Source organism: Perognathus longimembris, chromosome 10, assembly GCF_023159225.1.
Source record: "Perognathus longimembris pacificus isolate PPM17 chromosome 10, ASM2315922v1, whole genome shotgun sequence".
Lineage (NCBI taxonomy): Eukaryota > Metazoa > Chordata > Mammalia > Rodentia > Heteromyidae > Perognathus > Perognathus longimembris.
Window position 1 is genome coordinate 27,718,836 of NC_063170.1, and position 21,400 is coordinate 27,740,235.

A 21,400-nucleotide genomic window follows, 5' to 3' on the forward strand; every position below is an offset into this window, starting at 1 on the left:
CTTAAACAATGTCTTACTCTTTTGTCCTTCTTCCTCATTCTTTTGTAGCCCCCTGCCAATTTCCTTGGTCAGGCAGGGTTTGGCTTATCAGCTATTCTACAAGTTGCATAGGCTTCAATACTTACTCCTTGGCATCCTCTCCAGTTCTGTGGCTTTGAATTTCATATCTGGGCTCTTTGCTTTAACCTTGAAGTCTCCTCTTCAATTGTATACTTCCTAGTCTCCGCTAGTGAAAGAAAGAAAGAAAGAAAGAAAGAAAGAAAGAAAGAAAGAAAGAAAGAAAGAAAGAAAGAAAGAAAGAGAGAGAGAGAGAGAGAGAGAGGGAGGGAGGGAGAGGGAGGGAGGGAGAGGGAGGGAGGGAGGGAGGGAGGGAGGAAGGAAGGAAGGAAGGAAGGAAGGAGAGGGAGGGGAGGGAGAAAGGGAAGAAAGGAAGGAAGAAAAAAGAAAAAGTGTGGGTATGTGCACACAGGAGTGAGAGAGAGAGAGAGAGAGAGAGGTGATATAGGATGAGGCCCTGTGGGATATGGGGATGTGACCTCTCTGTTTTTAATATGTGTCTGTATGTCTATGCACATGTACATATGTGTATAAGTGTGTGGGGTGTGTGTGTGTGTGTGTGTGTGTGTGTGTGTGTGTGTGTGTGTGTGTTGTGCCAGTTCTGGGGCTTGAGTGTCATTAGTATTTTTGCTCATGTCCAGTGTTGGGAAAATGGAGGAGAACAGAAAAGGAATAGGCTGGACTTGATCCTCAACAAGCGAGGACTGTTTATTGAGGAACAGTGAGGAGCATAGGCCTTCCTGTGGGATTGGAGGTTGTGCCTAGGACTGGATTTGGGGGTGGGCTTATATAGGAAGCAGAAAACAGAAAATAGGTATGGTCTCTTGGGGGCCCAGGGCGATGTCCTTGGTCAGGCCCACAGTAGAATGCTCTACCTGGGGTGAGGGGCTATTGTCCCCTGGGACCAAGGGTGGTGTCCTTGACCAGGCTCAGATGGGGATAACCTGCCTATGAACAGGCATGTGGTTAAGCTGTTGTCTTGCTTGACCTTGGGAATGAGGCAGGTTTGCCTGGGTAGGCTTTGAACCAAGATCCTCACATCTCAGCCTCTTGAGTAGTTAGGATTATAGAAGTGAGCCACCAACATCCAGTTTAAAGTGTAGGGCTCCCCCTCCCCCCTCCAGTCCTGGGGCCTCAGGGCCTGAGCACTGTCCCTGGCTTCTTTTTGCTCAGGCTAGCACTCTACTACTTGAGCCACAGCACCACTTCTGGATTTTTCTGTTTATTGTGGTGCTGAGGAATTGAACCCAGGGTTTCATGCATGCTGGCTGCTAAGCCACATTCCAAGCCTACGGTGTATTTTTGAACTTTAATTCAGAAAAGCAGAAAAGATCACCTACAGCCAGCAGTTGATAGTGGGATTTTGTATGTGTGAGTGTATGTCAGTTTTGGGGTTTAAACTCAGGGCCTGGGTAATATCCTTGAGCTTTTGTGCTCAAGGCTAGTGCTCTACCACTTGAGGCAAAGCTCCATTTCTGGCTTTTTGCTGGTTAATTGAAGATAAGAGTCCCAGTGACTTTCCTGCCTGAGCTGGCTACAAACTCTGATCCCAGATCTCAGCCTCCTGAGTAGCTAGGGTTATAGACCTAAGCTAGTAGTGCCCAGCCCGTGTTTGCATTTTATAGAATTGTTTTCAGTCACAGAAGTTTAACGTTTTCTCTACCAAATACCACATGATGTTAAAATAAAAAGTAAAGATTCCCGCATACATAGTCATGGTCAGTGGTGGCCTGGAACTTTCCATCTTTACTGCTTGATGGGTAATCTAAGAGGAAAGGGTGTGGGATATCTTTCATATAAACCCTGGGTTCAATCAGGGATCTACACCTGACCTGGTATAACACCAAATCTTTTCAAACAAGGCTGTTCCCTCAAATTCACTGGTAGGGCCATTTTGAAAGTCCTCTTCCTAGGGCTCTATGTAGTGGCACATGCCTATAATATAAGCAGTTGGGATGGGGGTAGGGTTGGGGTGGGGTAAAGGCAGCAGGATCATGAGTTTGAGATGAGTGGTGGCTACATAGTTATTCCAGGCAAACTTGGGCTATTTAGGGAGATGTTATATAAAAAACAAACAAGACTGTGTGTGGTGGTGTATGCATATAATGTCAACACTTGGGAGGCAAAGGCAGGGTATTGGTGAGTCTGAGGCCATCTTGGACAGCATATCGAGATGCTAACTCCCCAAACCAATGGCTGAGATATAGCTCAGTGATAGAATGCTTGCCTAGCATTCCCTAAACCTAGGTTCATTCCCCAGTATTGTGAAAAAGAAAGAAAGAAATGGAGGGAAGGAGGGTGGGGAGGGAGGGCAGGGCAGGGCAGGGCAGCTCAGATTTTTTGCTGGTTAACTCGAGATAAAGATTTAAGAACTTTTCTACCTAGGCTAGCCTTGAACCAATGATATTCCAGGTTTCAGTCTCCTGGATAGGCTTGAGCCACTGGTGCCAGCATGTTCATTTCTCTTATTTAATGTGTTCCTTTACTAGAAAGTCTCATAGTCTCATCTGTAAAATGTGAAAACCAAGGGAAAATGTAGCCATCCCCACCCCAAGTTCCTAGAAACAATAGGCTTGTAAAATTTCACTGTCTTAGAGTTTACTCTTAACTTCTGTAACTCCATTTTGGTGACTCCATGCTAGAGGGCTGCATCCCCACCTGTGAGACTAGTTCCTTATAGTTCGACATTTAAAAATATATGTAGCCCTTGTTCTTCTCTGTATGTAGGTAGCAACCATAGTAACAGATTGTAGAACTGATCATAGTAATAGATTATAGAAATAATCATAGTAGTAGTTACAGAAATGCCATAGCGACTGTCAGGTTGGTTCACTGTGATTGAGTATTGGATTGTTTTAGCCCGCTCATGCTTGCTTAGTTGATATTAGGGGAACATGGTAGCAATTGTTAAAATAAAGTTGATATTAGGTCAGCCTGACTGCAAAATTCTGCTTCTGTAAACAGTTTGCTTAACCCATATGTGACTTGCTCTAACCCCAGCGTTGACCCCCCTGTGTTGGTGCTACGTGATGACCTGCTGTAAAACGCATAGCTTCTACCTTTAAAAACCCAGTCTTTCGGTGGTTCACTGCTGTTCTTTACCATTCTGATGGTGGAGAACATAGGCTGTGCACAGTTAAAGACTCCTAGCCCAATTGATTGAGTGCTGGTGATTTTCTTGTCATGGGTGTGAGTGTTGGGTGACCAGGATACTGCATAAAATGCCCTAAGACTACTGATTTGACAGTTTTTGATTGTTTTGAATCCAGCTTCACTTATCATGCTGGTAGGGAAATTGAGGCCTGGGATAGGAGAAGTAGTTACTGAAACAGAGTGACTGTGTCTTTGTACTTAGCCGTTTCCACTCTGACAGTTGCTGTCGGTTTCCCAGATATTCTTGGGGAAAACAAGCATAGAGATTTTGGGGTCCTAGGTGGAGTCAGGGTCTAGTTTCAAAAACAGGTTCTTGGCTGGGTGCTAGTGGCAACCCTGTAATTTTAGTTACTCAGGAGGCTGAGATCTGAGGATAAGGGTTCAAAACTAGTCTAAGCAGAAAAGTCTGTGAGACTCTTATCTCCAATTAACCACCAAAAACCCAGGTAGATTGTTAGCCTCGGGCTAAAAAGCTCAGAAACAACACCTACCTAGGCCCTGAGCTCAAGCTCCAGGACCTACAAAAATAACAACAAAACAAAATAAAACAGCTATACAACCATCAACAAGAAAAAAAAAAAAACCCTGGTTCCCCACCTGTAATTCCAGCTACTTAGAGGAGGCGATCAGGAGGATCTTGGTTTGAGGCCTAGGAATCAGTTATTAGGATGTCATCTCAATAAACAGTTCTGGTGTGGTGGAGAGTGTCTGTGAACCCAAGCTCCCTGGGAGGTATAGGTAAGAGGATCATGATCTGAAGCTGTTTGGGCAGAAGTTTGAGACCCATTCTGAGAAATAAACTAAAAGAAAAAAGGGCTGAGTGTCTTGCTCAAATGGTAGAGCACTTGCTTGGCAAGTTTGAGGCCAAGTTTAATCTCCAGCACCAAAGCCAACCAACCAATCAAGTCCTCTAGGAGAATCCTGGTGACTTCTGCTTTATGACCTGAACTGTCCTACACCCAACATTGTGAGGGGCAGAGAGGGAGGGACAGGTCAAGGTTCCCCAGCCAGAGTCCCACAGAGGGCTTGTCCACAGGGTGGGTGGGTGGGGGTGGCCAGGGGCTGCTCTGAGGCCTCAGGGAACCCTGGCCATGGTCTGGGCACTCACCCTTGTTATTCATTAACTACCTCTGGTGGTTTTGTGGCCTTTTCTCTGGTTGGCTTCACCTCTCTAGGTCTCAGGGCCAAGGCTGTGGTGTCACTGTGCAGTGTGAAGGCTTCCGCCTCCTTTTAAGGGAGCCTCTCCCCCTCCCCCCTGTGTGTGCTGGACACAATGTGGAGACACCTCTGTGTCACTCAAACAGGAAGGGTGGGATCTGCTGCAGCCCTGCTGAGATGGTGCAGAGCTCAGGGCCTAAATCCCCAGGTGCTGCAGGACTTTGGCCAGGAAGGCACAGCTCAGAGGATGGACAAATGAGGTGAGACCCTTTGTACACTCAAATAACTCAGCCTTGTGGGCAGATAAAGCACAGTGAGACTCACTAGATCCCAAGCCAATGAGAGAAAAGGCCACCAAACCACAAAAGGGGACAAGACAAACCTCTGCAAGTAGCAATAGATGATGCCCAGGACTGTATGGTGGTCCAGCCTTGTCTAATTAATTGTCATAGTACATGAGCTTCAACAACATGGTTCAGAAAATGTGTGATCTGGGATATCCACAATTAAACCAGCCTCTGCCCATTACTAGCTATGTAATTTCAAGTAAGTTTGCTAGCTTCTCTATGCTTGTATGAAAATAGAAGTTGTGAAATCATGGATTTGTGAAGAAGACAGTAAACATCAGGACTGATGCTTGAAGAATATAATGGCTAGCCCAGACTAAGTGTTCAATAAATGATAGCTGTTACCTACCTCTCTCAGAGACTCAGAGGCAACTGAAGGTGGGTAGAAGATGCCAGATTTCCTCCCACCACGGTGGCTAGCACACAGCAGACTTCCCTGCAGACACTAGCTAGGTGCTAGTGTCATAACTTGCAAGTGGAGTGCAGCCTCCCAGATGCTTCCCAGATGCTGATCTCAAGCACAAGCTGTAACCTGTGTTTCTGGAGAACCTACTGAAAATTGAGGTTCCTGCAGACCCTTCTTTGTGTTCCATTAATTTACTAGAGCAACTCCTAGACTATACATGTGCCAGCTACCTTACTTACTTACTAACTTTATTTTTTTATTTAGTGCTGGTCCTGGGGCTTGAATTTAGGGCCTCATGTCTGTCCTTTAGCTTTTTTGCTCAAAGCTGGAACTTGGACACTAGAGCTACACCTCCACTTCTGGCTTTTTGGTGGTTAATTGGACATAAGCATCTCATGGACTTGCCTGCCTGGGCTGGCTTTGAACTGCATTACTCAGAGCTCAGCCTTCTGAGTGTCTAGTATTATAGGCATCAGCCACCAGCACTTGACATCTTAGTCTGGCCTTTGTATGCAGGATCAATCTACTCATGGTCACAAAGCAGCTACTGTAGCCCCAAGCAACTCCTACTCACATAGTAACAACTAAAGGGCAGTTTTAACCCAGGATGACCTCTGATCTAGGTTGTTAAAATGTTGCTTATAGCTTAAGACACTATTTGAGGCTGAGACTCCAGCCCTCTTGCCCTTTCAGGTGTCTAAGAATGGAGTATGGAGGAAACCACATCAGGACAAATGCCACGAGAGCTGGGGCAGACTCAGGAAGCTGAGTTTTTCCTGTCTCTGTCTTGCCCAAGAGGCAAGACCTTCTTGGCTCCCTTCCCCTGGTGGAGCCGCAAGAGTCAGGCCAGGTTCTCATCTCTTGAATGGACAGCTGCAGCACTGGCCTGGAGGACCTATGCAGCAGGATGTTGGTGAACCCTCCAGATCTAGAACTATTCTGGGGCGCACCAGGTGAATGTGAGGCCAGAGGCCAACCAGGCATTGGGGACCACCTCCTCATGACACTGGGACTCCAGCAGGGCCTCTGGTGAGCAGGGGTCAATGCCTTGATTTCTGGGGCTCCAATCTCTCTATGGCCTTTGGGCTGCTTGGGCCTTCATCGAGGTGTCCTTGAAGCACTGGACAAAGGTCCAACATGCATTGCGGTCTTTTGTAAACCATACTGACTGTCCTTTTGGTTTTTTTTTTAACTGAATGCTCTCAATCCAGTAGCTATGGCTCAATCCATGCGACTTCTCTTCATAGTTCCAAAGCCCAGATACTACCAAGAAGGCCTTCTGCACAGGGACACACACTGCCTGGCCAGAAGTGAAGGGAAAGAACCTGTGGTGGCCAGTGGAGAGGACAGAAGTGGGCTCAGCTTCTCTGGAAGACCCTCTCAGGGACTAAACTTAACCAAGCTTCTGTGGGACAATACCCTTGGCTGCGAAACAGCACATGGGTGTGAGAAAGGGGATGATGAATGCATGAAAAACCAGCCAGAGCCCAATCTCCCCATGATATTTCAGGGTGTTCTTAGAGGCTAAGCTGATATTACTCTTGAAAACACAGTTTTATGTAGATATAGAACCCAGAGTACACACAGAAGTAATAGTTAAAGTGCTTAGGGAGCAGATGAGGAACATTGCCTGGGTGGCTCCTGGAAGGCTTCACCGAGGAGCGGATATACAGGGAAGGTCTTGAAGAATAAGTAGGAGTTGGCATGTCAGGAAAAGGAGAGAAAGTCTTTCCAGATGACCAGTGTGTACATGGTTCTGATAAAGAAATGATAGACCCTTTAGTGGTCAGGCAGGCCTTCTTTAAAGACATGGCAGAGAGACCAAACATGGGGGTAGGGACCTCCAGGAAAAGATTTTCCAGAGAACATTCCAACACAGGAACTGACATAGGCAAAGGCCCTAAGATGAGAGTGAACTGGGCACTGTTCAGTAATAAGACACCTTGGAAGATATGGCAAGAAAGATGGCACAAAATGCCACAGGAGACTGTGGTGCACCGTATGTCAAGGTTTTTGGCATGCTGAAGTGTGGGAGTGGCAATAATCTCTGCATGGGGACAGGGTGGCTGCTGTGCATTGCTCAAGCCCCTCCTCCCTCCTCTAAGGTGACATTGCCACTGAAGTAAGGAGACTGGGTCTAAGCAATGTTCCTTGCCTTACAGCTATCCTGGTGCCCTGCTGCGTGGAGGGGGCTTTCCACCAGTTCTGAGAAACCTAGAGGTGAGAGGGGCCATTCACTGAATTGCAGCTACCATGCTACTTAGTCCCAGGAGACCTCTATTATCTCCCTAAATGGTTAGATCTGCTTAACGTTGACTGTTTCCCTACGGTTTAAGCTGATCCCTCCTGGGCTACTTCCCTATATTGTCTGTTTCTGTTGGATTTGGATCTCCACCTCACTCATGTGGTTTTTGTCTTTAAAAGCTTTGTCAAGCTCGATTCTGGACCACAAGTCTTTGAGACAGGAGTCTACCTGCAGTTGCTGGCTCTCCAGTAAAGACTCCCAATTTGACCTCTCAAAATGTGGCTTTTCTGTTTAATGGCAACTGAATTCCCATAGGACAGCCACTACTGAGTGGCCATGAGAAGTCACAGATGATTGGTATACTCAAGTTTTTGCACACATGTGTTCACATCTCTACACATACCACAGTGAATTAATGATAGATGTGAAATCTGCTGGTGCAAGTTGGGAGGGTACGGAAGATTCCTGAGCAGGTATGAGAAATGAACAACAAAATTTGCAATATGGAGGTCATACTTTGTTCACTTCTCAGTTCTGTGCTTTACACTTATTTGGCCATTTGGTGAAGACCTGCAATCCCAACTACTCAGGAGGCTGAGAGCTGAGGTATCGGGCACTCGGCCCAGCACGCTTCTCCTTACCCAGGGAGTGGTGTGAGGGCGCGCTCCTCGGGGCAAAGCCAAGAAGAAATATGTGAGTTGCGAGACGCCCACCCAGCCCCCCTTTAGGTTTAAAGGCAGGACTCAAGAAACACAGGCAACTCGGGGTGAAGTCACGCTAACATCCAAAGTTTAATCTCCTGGGTGGGGTTTATATAGCAGTGATGATGAGCAGGAAGGGAAGGGATTTGGAGTGGCTAGCTAGACATGGCGATAGCCTGATCAGGCTGTCCTTCACAGGTGACATCATGGGACTTCCCCTAGGGGCGGAGATCACGACCCCCAGGACCACTTCTGGGTTCATCACCTGCCGCCATCTTGGTGCACACACGGTCCGAGGCGGGAGGTGGGGCTGGTTAGAGTGCCCTTCCGGTTCTGGGCCCAGAGAAGGCAGGCGGGGCTAGCAGCCATGCGGCCCCAGGCCAGGAGAAGAGGCGGTCCTACCCACCTCCTAAAGCTGCAGGCCAGTGCCCCACACTGAGGATCACAGTTTGAAGCCTGCCCAGGCAGACATATCCAAAAAACTCCAGTTAATCACCAAAAAGCCAGAAGTGGAGGTGTGGCTCAAGTGATTGAGCACCAGCCTTGAGCAAAAAAGTAAAGCAAGAGTTCAAGGCCCTGAGTTCAAACCCAGTACCAGCACACACATGCACACATACACATGCAAAGATGTTAGGATAAGAATATGTATGTATATTTCACTATGAACATCTCATTTGCCTTCCAGAGTGAGTACAGTCCTCTTTAAGAAATATTGCCCTCGTTAATTCAGGCCAATGGGAGAAGGACTCACAAGGCAAGATGCTGTCTCTGAGGTCTGGGGTACAGCTCAGTGGTTGCTTGCTTAGCATGTATGAAGCACTGGGGGTGGGGTGGGATTCAATTCTAATCACCCCTCTACCCACATGCCACTGGACTATTTCCATTGCTAGGAACTCTCTTGTGTGGTCACTGAAGTATGGTTAGCTTTTGCTTGATATCTAACATTCTTTCTGCAACATCAAAGGTAACCATTGCTTAAAGTGGGCTTTCAGTTGGGTTTCCCATTTTCTTTCTAAGAGAATGGAGGATGGTGAACAGTGTTAAAACCAGGATGAGACCCAAGCCTCAGGGGTCCCAAGAGGCTGTTTTTACCCCTATTTTGTATCAGCCAGAACATCTTGATTGAGAAAGCCATGCTCCAGCATGTGATCCCGGAGGCCTCCCAGGCTCTGCAGTTATGGTTACCACTCACTACCTCACCTCTGTCCTCACCTGGTCATATGTAACTAGCAGATGAAAGCCATGCCCTTGGGCTGGTGAATGCTCAGGTTTGTCAGTCTTCCTGGACCAATGTCAGCCATGTCCTTTTCTCCTCTCCTTTTTCTACCTGTGGTTGTAGAGGCCGAGAGGCTGGAGGTCCTACAGAAGCAGCCAGGGTTCGCAGCCCTGCTGGAGACAGCCAGCTCCTCACTGAGCTAAGGAGAAGTGAAGACCCGGCAGAGGTCTGAGGCTGTGCTCATAGTTCACCAGGTCATGGCTGTGTGAGCTACAGTCTCTGACCTTCTTGTCTAGAGAAAACTAGTTCTAGAAGCAGAGCTAAAATGCAGTGAGAGCTCCTGGAATGGAAAAGAGGACCGAGGCAGCAAGACGTAAAAGAAACCACTCTGTGGCTCCCCAAATGTGCAACCCCAGCCCTGATTGGCACCTGGGGGTCAGGTGATCATAGGTCTCTTTGCAACTCATGAACTGAATAGCTGAATAATAATGTGTAATAATGCTTCTTATGGTGTTAGGATCTGTGTTAAAAATGTTGTAAGTGAAGTCTTTATTTTGTTTTCTTTTTGTGGCAGGGTCTTCCTAAGTAGTCCAGGCCGGCCTGAAACTCATGATCCTCCTGTCTGAATCCCCAAGTACTGATATTACAAGTGCATATTACTACACTCAGCTAAAGTATTGATTTTGTAAACCAAACCAAACCAAACAAAAAAAAAAAAAACCCCAAAGCCATGGGGAATATAACATTTGTTATGTTATGTATGTTAGCTAGGGCTTGTTCAATTGCAAGGAACAGAGAGTATCAGTTCATGTAACAGAAAGATCCACAGAAAGTTCTGGGTTAAGCGCAAGTATAGAAACTGAAGAGCCAGACTAAAGCCATTTTGAAGTCAGGCCCCACTTTACCACGCGAACCTGAGATAAGCAGGCCCTGTGAGCAAACCCAGGACAAGCTTATTAGGGCCCAGCTGGTCAAGAACTCTAACCTCTGGGAATGCTTAACTCTAACTGCCCCAGAATGCCTCGAACCCTGTGCCTCGAGCCCCGAGCCAATCACATTTGTACCCATGTCCTAATCTTGCTTGCTTGAACACCTGATTGCTGTAACTTTGTTTTTTGTCTTGCTTGAACACCTGATTGCTGTAACTTTGTTTCTTGCCTTTATAAGCCCTGTGCAATTGCAGCTTGGGGCTTCTTCCTAACCTCCGCTGTGTTGGTGGGTAGGATGAGGCCCGAGTTGCAGCTTGCCTGAATAAAGCCTTGCTTTTACAATTCGGAACGTCTGAGTCTCGGTGGCCTTCTTGGTAGTCGTTTCGTGACTTGGCATAACAAAACCATGCCTGTTTTGTGACCTCTATCTCTCTCTTCTCTCATATCTTCTTTCCTTCTGTTTCTGCCCACTTTTCACTTCCTTGAATAATAGGACTGTCACTAGGACTGTCACTACCATCTCAGCCCTCTCAGGTCGTTTTATCCCAAGATCTAAGCAAAGTTCCATTGCTGAATCTCATTGGGTCAACTTGGGTCATGTGACTGTCTCTGAACCAATCATGTATTAGGAAATTAGAATACAGTGATTTGTCAGGCTCATGGTTACATATTTATCCTCAGGCCTGGGGATAGGGTGGGCCTTCCTGAATCATGTAGGCTGCAAATAGAGGGGATTGTTCTTCCAAATAAACCTTGGGCTGCTCTTCCTACTAAAGGATAATTTCTATTATTTCTCACACTGGGGTGGGTCCTGGAGGTGGAAAGACATCACAGTCTTCATGGAATTTGGGATGGCATGAAACAATTAGACAAATAAGCAGGTAATTCCAGAGCAGAGTGATGGGTGGTGACAATGGGAGCAGGAGATGGGGACAGCAGATCAGGCTTCCTGGGGGAGGTGAGGTTGCAGTGAACTAACATTAACTCAGGTGAGGGGATGGAGCCAGAAAGAATATTGAATGCAGAAGATACAGCAAACATCCTTGAAGGGGTGGACTACATCCCTGCAATCCTAGACCAAGCACAGGGAAACACTGCTTCCACCTGGGGATAGGGACGTGTGTCTATCACCTTCTGTTCCCTTCCTGGGATTCTCTCCTTATGAGAAGATGGTGTATGCGTTCTCCCCCTGCCCCCTTTTTATGCTAGTACTGGGACTTGAACTCAGGGCCACATACCCTCACATGATCTCATTTGGCTTTTGTTTTTTGTTTTTTGTGTGTTACTAGGCAAACAATTTTATTAACCTTTGTTTCAACCTTTATTCCCAGGCTTTATTAGCTTCATTAGCTGCAAAGAATGAATTATGTATAAGCAAAAACTGAAAAGAGCTGCAGTGTCCAAGGGGCTTTGGCTTAAAAATATTAAGAGATCTAGATTTTATCAGATCCTAAACAAAAGAATTTTAAAAAGCAGTCATAATATAAAATAGCAGCTCCTGTAACTTCAAGTTCTATCTTCTTCAGAAGTTGACTCAATTCAGTTTGCCTCATTCTTAGAAGCCTCATGGAAATTCTCCACAAGACCTGGAACTTCATCATCATCATCCTCTCCAGGAGCAAGTGGTGCTTTTCCATCCACAGATTGTTTGGGCAGAGCTTCAGCCAGTCTCCTTAAACTGGTCAGGCTGTATGCACCAAGCTAGTTCAAGATGCTGGGAAGCATTTCTGTCAGCTGCTTTGTCTCCGCATGGCCTGTTATGGTGCAAGTATTTGCTGCCAAAGAGGCCTGAACTTTAGGGTTGTTGAAGTGGATCACTGTTCCTTGGTTTGTAAACATATTCACCTCCCCAATACCAGAGATATTGTTCACTCCTAACTTCTTTAAGGAGAACTGAAGTTTTTTGTCATCTCTTGTAGCTGTTCTATGAACCACCTTCTTCTTTCTACGAGCAGTACCTTTCCCACCAATGCGCACTTGTACCTGCAGTTTGGCGAGTTTTTCTTGGTTCATAATGAAGGACTAAGACAACCCCATCTTGAAATGGTGATAAGTTAAGAATAACAAGAATAACAACCCAGCATGCACATAAAACCTGGGAAATAGCTTCTTTATGGTGAAACTATACGGCCTTGTACAGATTCCAGGAATAAAGTTGTTTGTGCGGATGTTTATGCCGAAACCAATAAGCCATACATTTCCCGGATGGCCCAACCAGTTTGGGAACGTTTCAGTCGCACTGACCGCTCTGAAATGTCCATAGATCAAGCTTTAGAAGCCCCTAGCCCTGAGCCAATCATATTTGTCCCCACACCCCAACCCTGCACCTGGCTCATGTCAATCAGATTTGTCCTCACACCCCAATCCTGCCTGCACCTTGTCGGGATCTGAACGATCCCCTTCTCCCCGATCCCACGGGGAGAATGGTGAACCCTTAAATCTATGAAAGAGCACTCGGCCTTGCCCTCCGCCAGCGGAAGGCCAAAGGCATACTCGCATGGATATGCACTAAGTTGAGGAAAGGTTGCTGAAGCCTCCCCTCCCCCCAGTCCCCTCACCTGTTACCAAGAGATGGGGTGAAAAGGAAGGCATCAGGGACATGCTGCGGTGGTGGGATGCGTCTCAAAAACTTTAATAGGGAAAGGCACTTATATAGAAGTAATGGTGGGAAAGAAAGGGGGCTGGCCAAAGGGCCAGTCATAGGCTAAGGACCATGTCCATCAAGTGACATCACGAAACTTCCTTTGTGGGCGGGACAACCCCATCATGGTGGCACGCACGTGTTCACCTCCCAAGGGGCGGAGGCCAGAAGGTGGGAGGGACTTCCATTGTCCCAAGGCTGGTGGAAAGGCAGCCTTCCCCCAAGGCCATAATAATCCCCAACAGCACCTGGTTTATGTAACTTTGTGATTTTTTTTCCTTTAAATACCCATGTAAAACTGCTCGTGGCCTTCCTCCTAACCTTCGCTGCGTCGGTGTGTAGGATGAGGTCCGGGCTGCAGCTCGCCTAATAAAGCCTTGCTTTTGCATTTCAGAACGTCTGGCTTTTGGTGGTCTTCTTGGTGGTCTACGAGGACTTGGGCACAACAATAATAGTCTCTTTCATCTTGTTGGAGCGGAAATGGGGCCGCGCGGGGGGCTAGGGTTGGCGCTCAGGGGGTCTCGGACAGACCAGCTGAGGTTAGGTGCACACATGCAGGGACGCAAGATGGCCGCTCTCATTTGGCTTTTTTTTTTTTTTTTTTTTTTTTGCTGAAGGCCTGCTCTCTACCATTTGAAGCTCACCTCCACTTTTGGCTTTTGTCTAGTTAGAGTTAAGGGTCTCCTTGATTTGTCTGCCTGGGATGGCTTTGAATTGTAATCACCAGAACTCAGCCTCCTGAGTAGCTAGGATTACAAGCATGAGACACTAGTACCTGACTGTCTTTTCACTCTTGAATATACTTATAAAATATACCTTTATTTTCATTTCCTTCTTGATCCCTAACCCTTTCCTTTTTCTTTAGGGTCCTGAAGAGTGTCTGGGATTCCATCTATCCATCCCACCTTGGTCTGGCAAGAGTTAGTAAGCTCTGTTACCTTCCCTTTCTCAGAGTTGCAAGAGAAAGTGCTCTTTAAAAATTTTATTTTATTTTATTGTCAAGGTGATGTACAGAGGGATTACAGTTACATACATAAGGCTCCAAGTATGTTTTTGTTAAACTTGTTATCTCCTTCCTCATTTTTCTCCTGCCTTCCGTCCTCCCTAATGCCCCCACCAAGTTGGTTTACAACATATTGTCCTGTATCCTGTTGCATTGGTTTACCCTTTGTCCCTTGTCTCACCATTTTGATGTTCCCCTTCCCTTCCCTAATTCAGATAAACATATATACAAAACCCAGGGTACAGAAATCAAATACAGTGACAACAGGGGCTAAACCATAGGGAAGAAAAACTCAAGAAAACAGAAAAAAATTTACCTCATGCATTAAAAATAACAACAATGAAAAACCACTTGTTTCCATATCTTGGAGTTCATTTTGCTTAGCATCATCTTACATGACCATATGTACATAGTCATTGAGCTAGTCCTCTGCTAGGACTATCCTAGACATATACTATTACCAGTGAGGGAAAACATAGAGTCTATGTTTCTTTGGGTCTGACTCACTTCACTTAGTATGTTTTTGTTTCCAATTCTTTCCATTTCCTTACAATTGGAGCAATGCCATTCTTTCAGATAGAAGCATAGGATTCCGGTGTATACATATACCACATTTTCTTGATCTACTTATCTACTGAGGGACATCTGGGTTGGTTCCATATTTTAGCTATGGCAAATAATGCTACAATGAACATGGTTGTGCAGGTAGCTTTAGTATGGCCTTGTTTGTGATCCTCTGGGTAAATGCCTGGAAGTGGGGTTCCTGGGCTATAGGGGAGCTCTATGTTTAGCATTTTGTGGAACCTCCATATTGCTTTCCAGAGTGGTTGAACACGTTTACACACTCCCACCAACAGCGTAGCAGTATTCCCTTTTGGCCACAACCCTGCCAGCATCTGTTGATTTTAGTTTTCTTGATAAGGACCATTCTTACTGGGGTGAGTTAGAAACTCAAAGTTGTTTTGATTTTCATTTCTTTTATTGCCAGAGATGTTGAGAACTTCTGTAAAAAACTAAAATTAGATCTATAAGGATCACCCTTCACCAGAATCAATTCCAAAATGGGTCAAAGACCTTGAGGTAAAAGCAGATACCCTGAAAACATTACAGAAGGAACAGGAGAAACACCAGGGCTCCCTGGCACAGGCACTTTCTTAATAAAAACTCAGAAACACAACAAATTAAAGAAAATTTGGACAAATGTGATTGCACTAAACTGCAGAGCTTCTGCACAGCGAAGGGCATAGCTTGCAAGATAAATAGAAAGGCCACAGATTGGGAGAAGATCTTCACTGGCCATATAACAGACAAGAGCCTCATATCTAAAATATACTTAGTATTCAAAAGATTAAGTTCCCCCCAAACAAGTCCTCGAAGACACAACTGATCCCTTAATAAATGGGCTAAAGACCTAAAGAGAGACTTCTCTGAAGAGGAAATGAGAATGTCCTGTAGACACATGAGAAAGTGCCCTTAACACCAGTACTATACAACCTGAAAGACACCTGGGACAACATGGCCACTGTGCTTCCCTCCAGTGGCCAGCAGATGGCAATGTTTTCTCCCAAACGTGGGAAGTACCTGCTAGACACAAAACTGGCTCACACAGAATTCTGTAGGCCAAGCTGTGACCTCTGCACTGCAGGACCTCTGACAGCCACACCTTTGAATCATCTGGGAGTCTGAATCTCACTCCTAGAGGCTCTGATTTCATGGATTTGCATGGCGACTGAAAGATTTTTTTTTCCTGGAGAATCCAAAATGTGGCCAAATTTGAGAACCATTGGTTCTGAGCAGTAATAAAGCAGGCATTTTTGGAAAAGCAGTATTTGAACTGGGATTTGGTGATGCTTAATTGTAATCTCAGCTATGAGGGAGAGGGAAATCAGACAACAGTGGGCAGAAACTTCAGACTTTATTTGAAAAACAACTATAAAATCAAGAACAGTTGGAGGTGTGGCTCAAGTGGTAGGGTACCTGCCTAGTAATTGTGGAACCTGAATTCAATCACAAGTACCATCATTTTTTTTTTTTTTTTTTTTTTTTTTTTTTTTTTTTTTTTTTTTTTTTGGCCAGTCCTGGGCCTTGGACTCAGGGCCTGAGCACTGTTCCTGGCTTCTTCCCGCTCAAGGCTAGCACTCTGCCACTTGAGCCACAGCGCCGCTTCTGGCCGTTTTCTGTATATGTGGTGCTGGGGAATCGAACCTAGGGCCTCGTGTATCCGAGGCAGGCGCTCTTGCCACTAGGCTATATCCCCAGCCCCAGTACCATCATTTTTTAATTAAAGAAAGAACCTGGCACTGATAGATCATGCCTACAATCCTACCCACTCAGGAGGGTGAGAACTGAGGATTGTAGTTCCAAAGTCAACCCAAGCAGAAAAGTCTGTGAGGCTCTTATCTCCAATTAACCAGAAAAATTTTGGAAGTGGAGCTGTGACTCAAGGTGTAGAAAAAGTGAAAAAGTAAGGGATGATGCCCAGGTCCTGGGTTCAAGCCCCAGTTAACTCTCTCTCTCTCTCTCTCTCTCTCTCTCTCTCTCTCTCTCTCTCTCTCTCTCTCTCTCTGTAGAAAAGTAGAATTAGGGAGTTTAAAAAGCAATATTTTAGTTCCTTAAGCTGAGAGGCAGGTATTGAGATTTTGGCTTGTTGAGCTTTTTTTGTTTTGTTTTGCCTTCAGTGCTGGGAATGGAATTCAGGTCTCCACACGTGCAAGCAAGCCCTCCAATGCTGAGCTACATCCCTGGCTCTGTTATCTTGCTTTTTTAGACCTGGGGCTTGAACTCAGGGCCTGAACACTGTTCCTGGCTTCCTTTTGCTCAAGGCTAGCACTCTACCACTTGAGCCACAGCGCCACTTCCAGCTTTTTCTGTTTATGCGGTGCTGAGGAATGGAACTCAGGGCTCCATGCATGATAGGCAGGCACTCTACCACTAGGCCACCTTCCCAGCCCTGATAGCTTATTTTTAATGATATCTTATACCTAGTGCAATAGAAACTTTTTTTTTAAGTTTTTATTATAAAACTGATGTACAGAGAGGTTACAGTTTCATACATTAGGCATTGGATACATTTCTTGTACTGTTTGTTACCTTGTCCCTCATACCCCCCTCCCCCCTCCCCTTCCCCCGCCCTGAGGTGTTCAGTTCACTTACACCAAACAGTTTTGCAAGTATTGCTTTTGTTGTTGTTTCTCTTATTTTACCCTTTGTCTCTCAATTTTGGTATTCCCTTTGAATTTCCTAATTCTAATACCAGTACACACTGTTTCCCATACACTCAGATAAGATTACAGAGATAGTGTAGATACAATCACAAGAAGGTGATACACGAACATCATCAATAGTAGAAACTACAGATACACATGGGATGTTGAAAGTAGTTACAACTGTGATATAACAATCATTTCCATAAAATGGAGTTCATTTCACTTAGCATCATCTTATGTGTTCATAAGGGTATAGCTATTGGGCTCTTGTGATCCTCTGCTGTCACTTGCCTAAACCTGTGCTAATTATTTCCAATAAGGGAGACCATAGAGTCCATGTTTCTTTGGGTCTGGCTCACTTCACTTAGTATAATTTTTTCCAAGTCCTTCCATTTCCTTACAAATGGGGCAATGTCATTCTTTCTGATAGAGGCATAAAATTCCATTGTGTATATGTACCACATTTTCCTGATCCATTCGTCTACGGAGGGGCATCTGGGTTGGTTCCAGATTCTCGCTATGACAAATTGCGCTGCAATGAACATTGTTGTGCTGGTGGCTTTACTGTGATTTTGTTTGTGGTTTTTTGGATAAATACCCAAAAGTGGGGTTGCTGGGTCATAGGGGAGTTCTACATTTAGCCTTCTGAGGAATCTCCATACTGCTTGCCAGAGTGGCTGAACCAGTTTACATTCCCACCAACAATTAAGTAGGGTTCCCTTTTGGCCACATCCCCTCCAACAACTGTTATTGTTAGTTTTCATGATATATGACATTCTTACTGGGGTGAGATGGAATCTCAATGTTGTTTTAATTTGCATTTCCTTTATGGCCAGTGATGTAGAGCACTTTTTCATATGTCTCTTGGCCATTCTCATTTCCTCATCAGAGAAGTCTCTTTGCAGGTCTTTAGCCCACTTGATGAGTGGGCTATTAGTTCTTTGCGGTTTTGTTTTGGAGGAAGGTAATTTTTTTAGTTCTGCATATATTTTAGATATGAGGCCTTTGTCCGTTGAATGGCCGGTAAAGATTTCTCCCAGTCTGTGGGCTTTCTGTTTATCTTGCAAGCTATGTCCTTTGCCATGCAGAAGCTCTGCAGTTTGATGCAGTCCCATTTGTCCAACCTTTCTTTGATTTGTAGCCTTTCTGGGTCTTTGTTCAGGAAGTTCCGTCCTGCACCAAGGAGCCCAAGTGTTTCTCCTACTTCTTCCTTTAGTGTTTTATTATTTTATTTTATTTTATTTATTTTTTGGCCAGTCCTAGGCCGTGAACTCAGGGCCTGAGCACTGTCCCTGGCATCTTTTTTGCTCAAGGCTAGCACTCTGCCACTTGAGCCACAGCGCCACTTCTGGCCATTTTCTGTATATGTGGTGCTGAGGAATCGAACCCAGGGCCTCATGTATACGAGGCAAGCACTCTTGCCACTAGGCCATATTCCCAGCCCAATAGAAGCTTTTAAAGTTTGTATTTGATATATTTTTTGCATTTGATATCTTAAAAATAGCACACAAGCAATTGTAATGAGAGAATGTAGACTTTTGTTCTAGCTTTCTAATGGATAGTTGTTATTTTTTTATTTTTCAGTTACATTTGGATGGAAAAACCATTGTATTGTTGGTGCATAGGGTTTACAAAGGCCTTAATTGGTTTCCAGGTTGTAGGTTTTTTTTAAGTTCAAGTCCAGTAGCCAAGTTCAGCATGAAATAGGGGAATGTAATTCACAACGAGAGCAAATCCTGCATGGTGGCACACACCTGTAGTCCCAGGTCTGAGCCAAGAGAATCTTGAGTACCAGGCCTGTCTGAGCTCCATCAAGACCCTGTCTCAAAAAAACCCAAGTGCTAGGGGAAATGATGGAAGGAGTGATCAAGATGCATTGTACTCATAAACTGGCATGTTCAATTGAAACCCCTTTGTCCAACTTCTTATAGATAATAAAAACAAAAGACAAAACCAAAATAGCTAGAGATATAGCTCAGGGTTATAGTGCATAACTGGCATGTAGAAGGCCCTGGATTTGACACCCAACACACACACACACACACACACACACACACACACACACACACGTGAGCATGTGTAAAGGAGGGTGCTGGTGGCTCACACCTATAATCCTATCTACTTACTCAAGAGGCTGAGATCTGAGGATCATGGTTCAAAGCTAGCCCAGGCAGGAAAGTCTGTGAGATTCTTATCTCCAATTAAACACTAGAAAACTAGAAATTGCTTTGTGACTTAAAGTGGAAAAAGCTAAGGGAACCCAGGCCCTGAGTTCATGCCCCATGATTGACCAAAAAGAAAAAAGAAAGAAAGAGAAAGCATTGAGAAGGACAATATTTATCATGCTTAAACTCAGGGCCTTGAGTATTGCTGGGCTTTTGCTTAGCCTTTTCTGTTCATGGCTGGTGCTCTGCTTCAATGCTTCCAGTTCTAGTTGTTTATTGAGATGTAGTCTTGAGGATTTGTCTTTTTATGCTGGCTACAAATATTGATCCTCAGATATCAGCCTTTTGAGTAGCTAAGATGATGGGTATAAGTCATTGGTTCCTGGCTTAAATGGAGGTTCTTTCAAGGGCATGTATGTTGGGGTTTTTTTTGCCCCTCCCGGCTTGGACTCTTCCTTCTTTCTTTCCACCCTCCTTTCGTCCTCTCCCCTAACCCTCGGCCTGCAGGTAAGTTAGAGTGGGACGTGGGGGTCGCTCCGACCTGACGAGCACGTGATCTACCATAGATGTGAGATTGCCTGTAACGAACACATGCAATGGGGCCAGCTTCTTAGAGCGAACTGACTTTATTGAGATAAGGACAAGGGGAGATGATTCCGAGGGAGGGGTTTGGCCAGGATGTCAATAGGCTGAAAGGTATCACCTGACCCCCAAGGGCTAAAGTCACTGGAGCGCGCTGGGCTGGCTAGAAGGTTGGGGGCTGTTTGCCCAACCGGTTCCTCTGGATTCCAATCCAGAGGGGGTAGAAGGGCCGAATTCCCCAGGGCTGGGGGAGGTGCATCAAGCCCCTTCCATCAAGGGGAAAATGGATCCCAATACATGTACCTGAAAATCATTCTGTAAGAGGAAGTAGGAAGGAAGAGTGAGGCAAGGAGTACAGATAGGCAACTCACTGGAAAAGCTGTCTGAGGAGTGGAAAACTGAGGAACAAGCATCCCCTCAGCTGGAAGTTTTTCTGACTGTGTTCTGTCCCCTATAGGGTGAGGGACATTCTTACTGTCCTCTGCTGGAGATACCTTCAAGGCCTCTGACTCCCGGATGTGAGTGAAAAGGACAGTGCCTGACATCATCCTAATTGCTTGGGTGCCACATGCAGATCCTCAGGACTCATCTTCAGATTTTCTGGTTTGGTTAGGGCTAGGGTGAGGTTTAAGAATTTGTCTTTTTATCGAGTTCCCAGATGTTATCGATGATTCTGGGCTGGGACCACAGTGTGAGAATGTCCCATGTGATCAAGAAAAAGGGGTTCACGCCCCATGTCAGTATTCCTCCCAGGGTTTCTGCACATCTCCAGGTGTGTGTGTGTGTGTGTGCGCGCGCGCTTGCACTCGTGCGCATGTGCATGTGTACCAGTCCTAGGATTTGAACTCAGGGCCTGGGCACTGTCTTTGAGCTATTTTTCTCAAGCTAGTATTCTACCACATGAGCCATGGCTCCACTTCCAGCTGTTTTTGTAGTTAAATGGAGATGAGACTCACAAACTTACCTGCCCTGGCTGGCTTTGCCCCTCTGTTCTCAGATCTCAGCCTCCTGAGTAGCTAGGATTATAGGTGTGAGGCACTGGCACTGGTTCACACTTGTGTCTTCATAACCACTGTTGGCTTAGACTTCCTGAGCCTCACACTAGGCCATGCATCCTCACCCGTCATGGTGACCTGGAGGGAGAACTCAGTCCTTTTTAAAAACTTTCCCTGGTGACATGAACAATTTTAATGACATTTTGGAGGCAAAAGAAGAGGATCTATCTACAACTTATAGTTGAGTGTGAAACACCTACCTTGTCAATGGCAGCTCTCTTTTTTTTTTTTTTTTGGCCAGTCCTGGGCCTTGGACTCAGGGCCTGAGCACTGTCCCTGGCTTCTTCCCGCTCAAGGCTAGCACTCTGCCACTTGAGCCACAGCGCCGCTTCTTGGCCGTTTTCTGTATATGTGGTGCTGGGGAATCGAACCTAGGGCCTCGTGTATCCGAGGCAGGCACTCTTGCCACTAAGCTATATCCCCAGCCCAGGCAGCTCTCTATTTTAAACCCTCAGTATCCAGCTTCTTAGATGATGTTTGCTAGTATCATTTGTGGTCTCTCTGCCCTACTTTTTCTTTTCTTTAAAAAAATAAGT

At 45.6% G+C, this 21,400-nt stretch overlaps 1 long non-coding RNA gene and 1 pseudogene across 1 annotated transcript; both read right to left on the bottom strand.

Annotated features, from left to right (window-relative positions):
• Positions 1 to 1,329: 1,329 nt before the first annotated feature.
• LOC125357990 lies at positions 1,330 to 21,074 on the bottom strand. The gene is made up of 3 exons (XR_007212252.1): positions 20,863 to 21,074; positions 12,245 to 12,249; positions 1,330 to 1,346 (listed from the first exon to the last, which is right to left on the bottom strand). It is a non-coding gene; the product is annotated as an uncharacterized LOC125357990 (long non-coding RNA).
• Positions 11,495 to 12,225, bottom strand: LOC125357989 (annotated as a pseudogene).
• Positions 21,075 to 21,400: the final 326 nt, after the last annotated feature.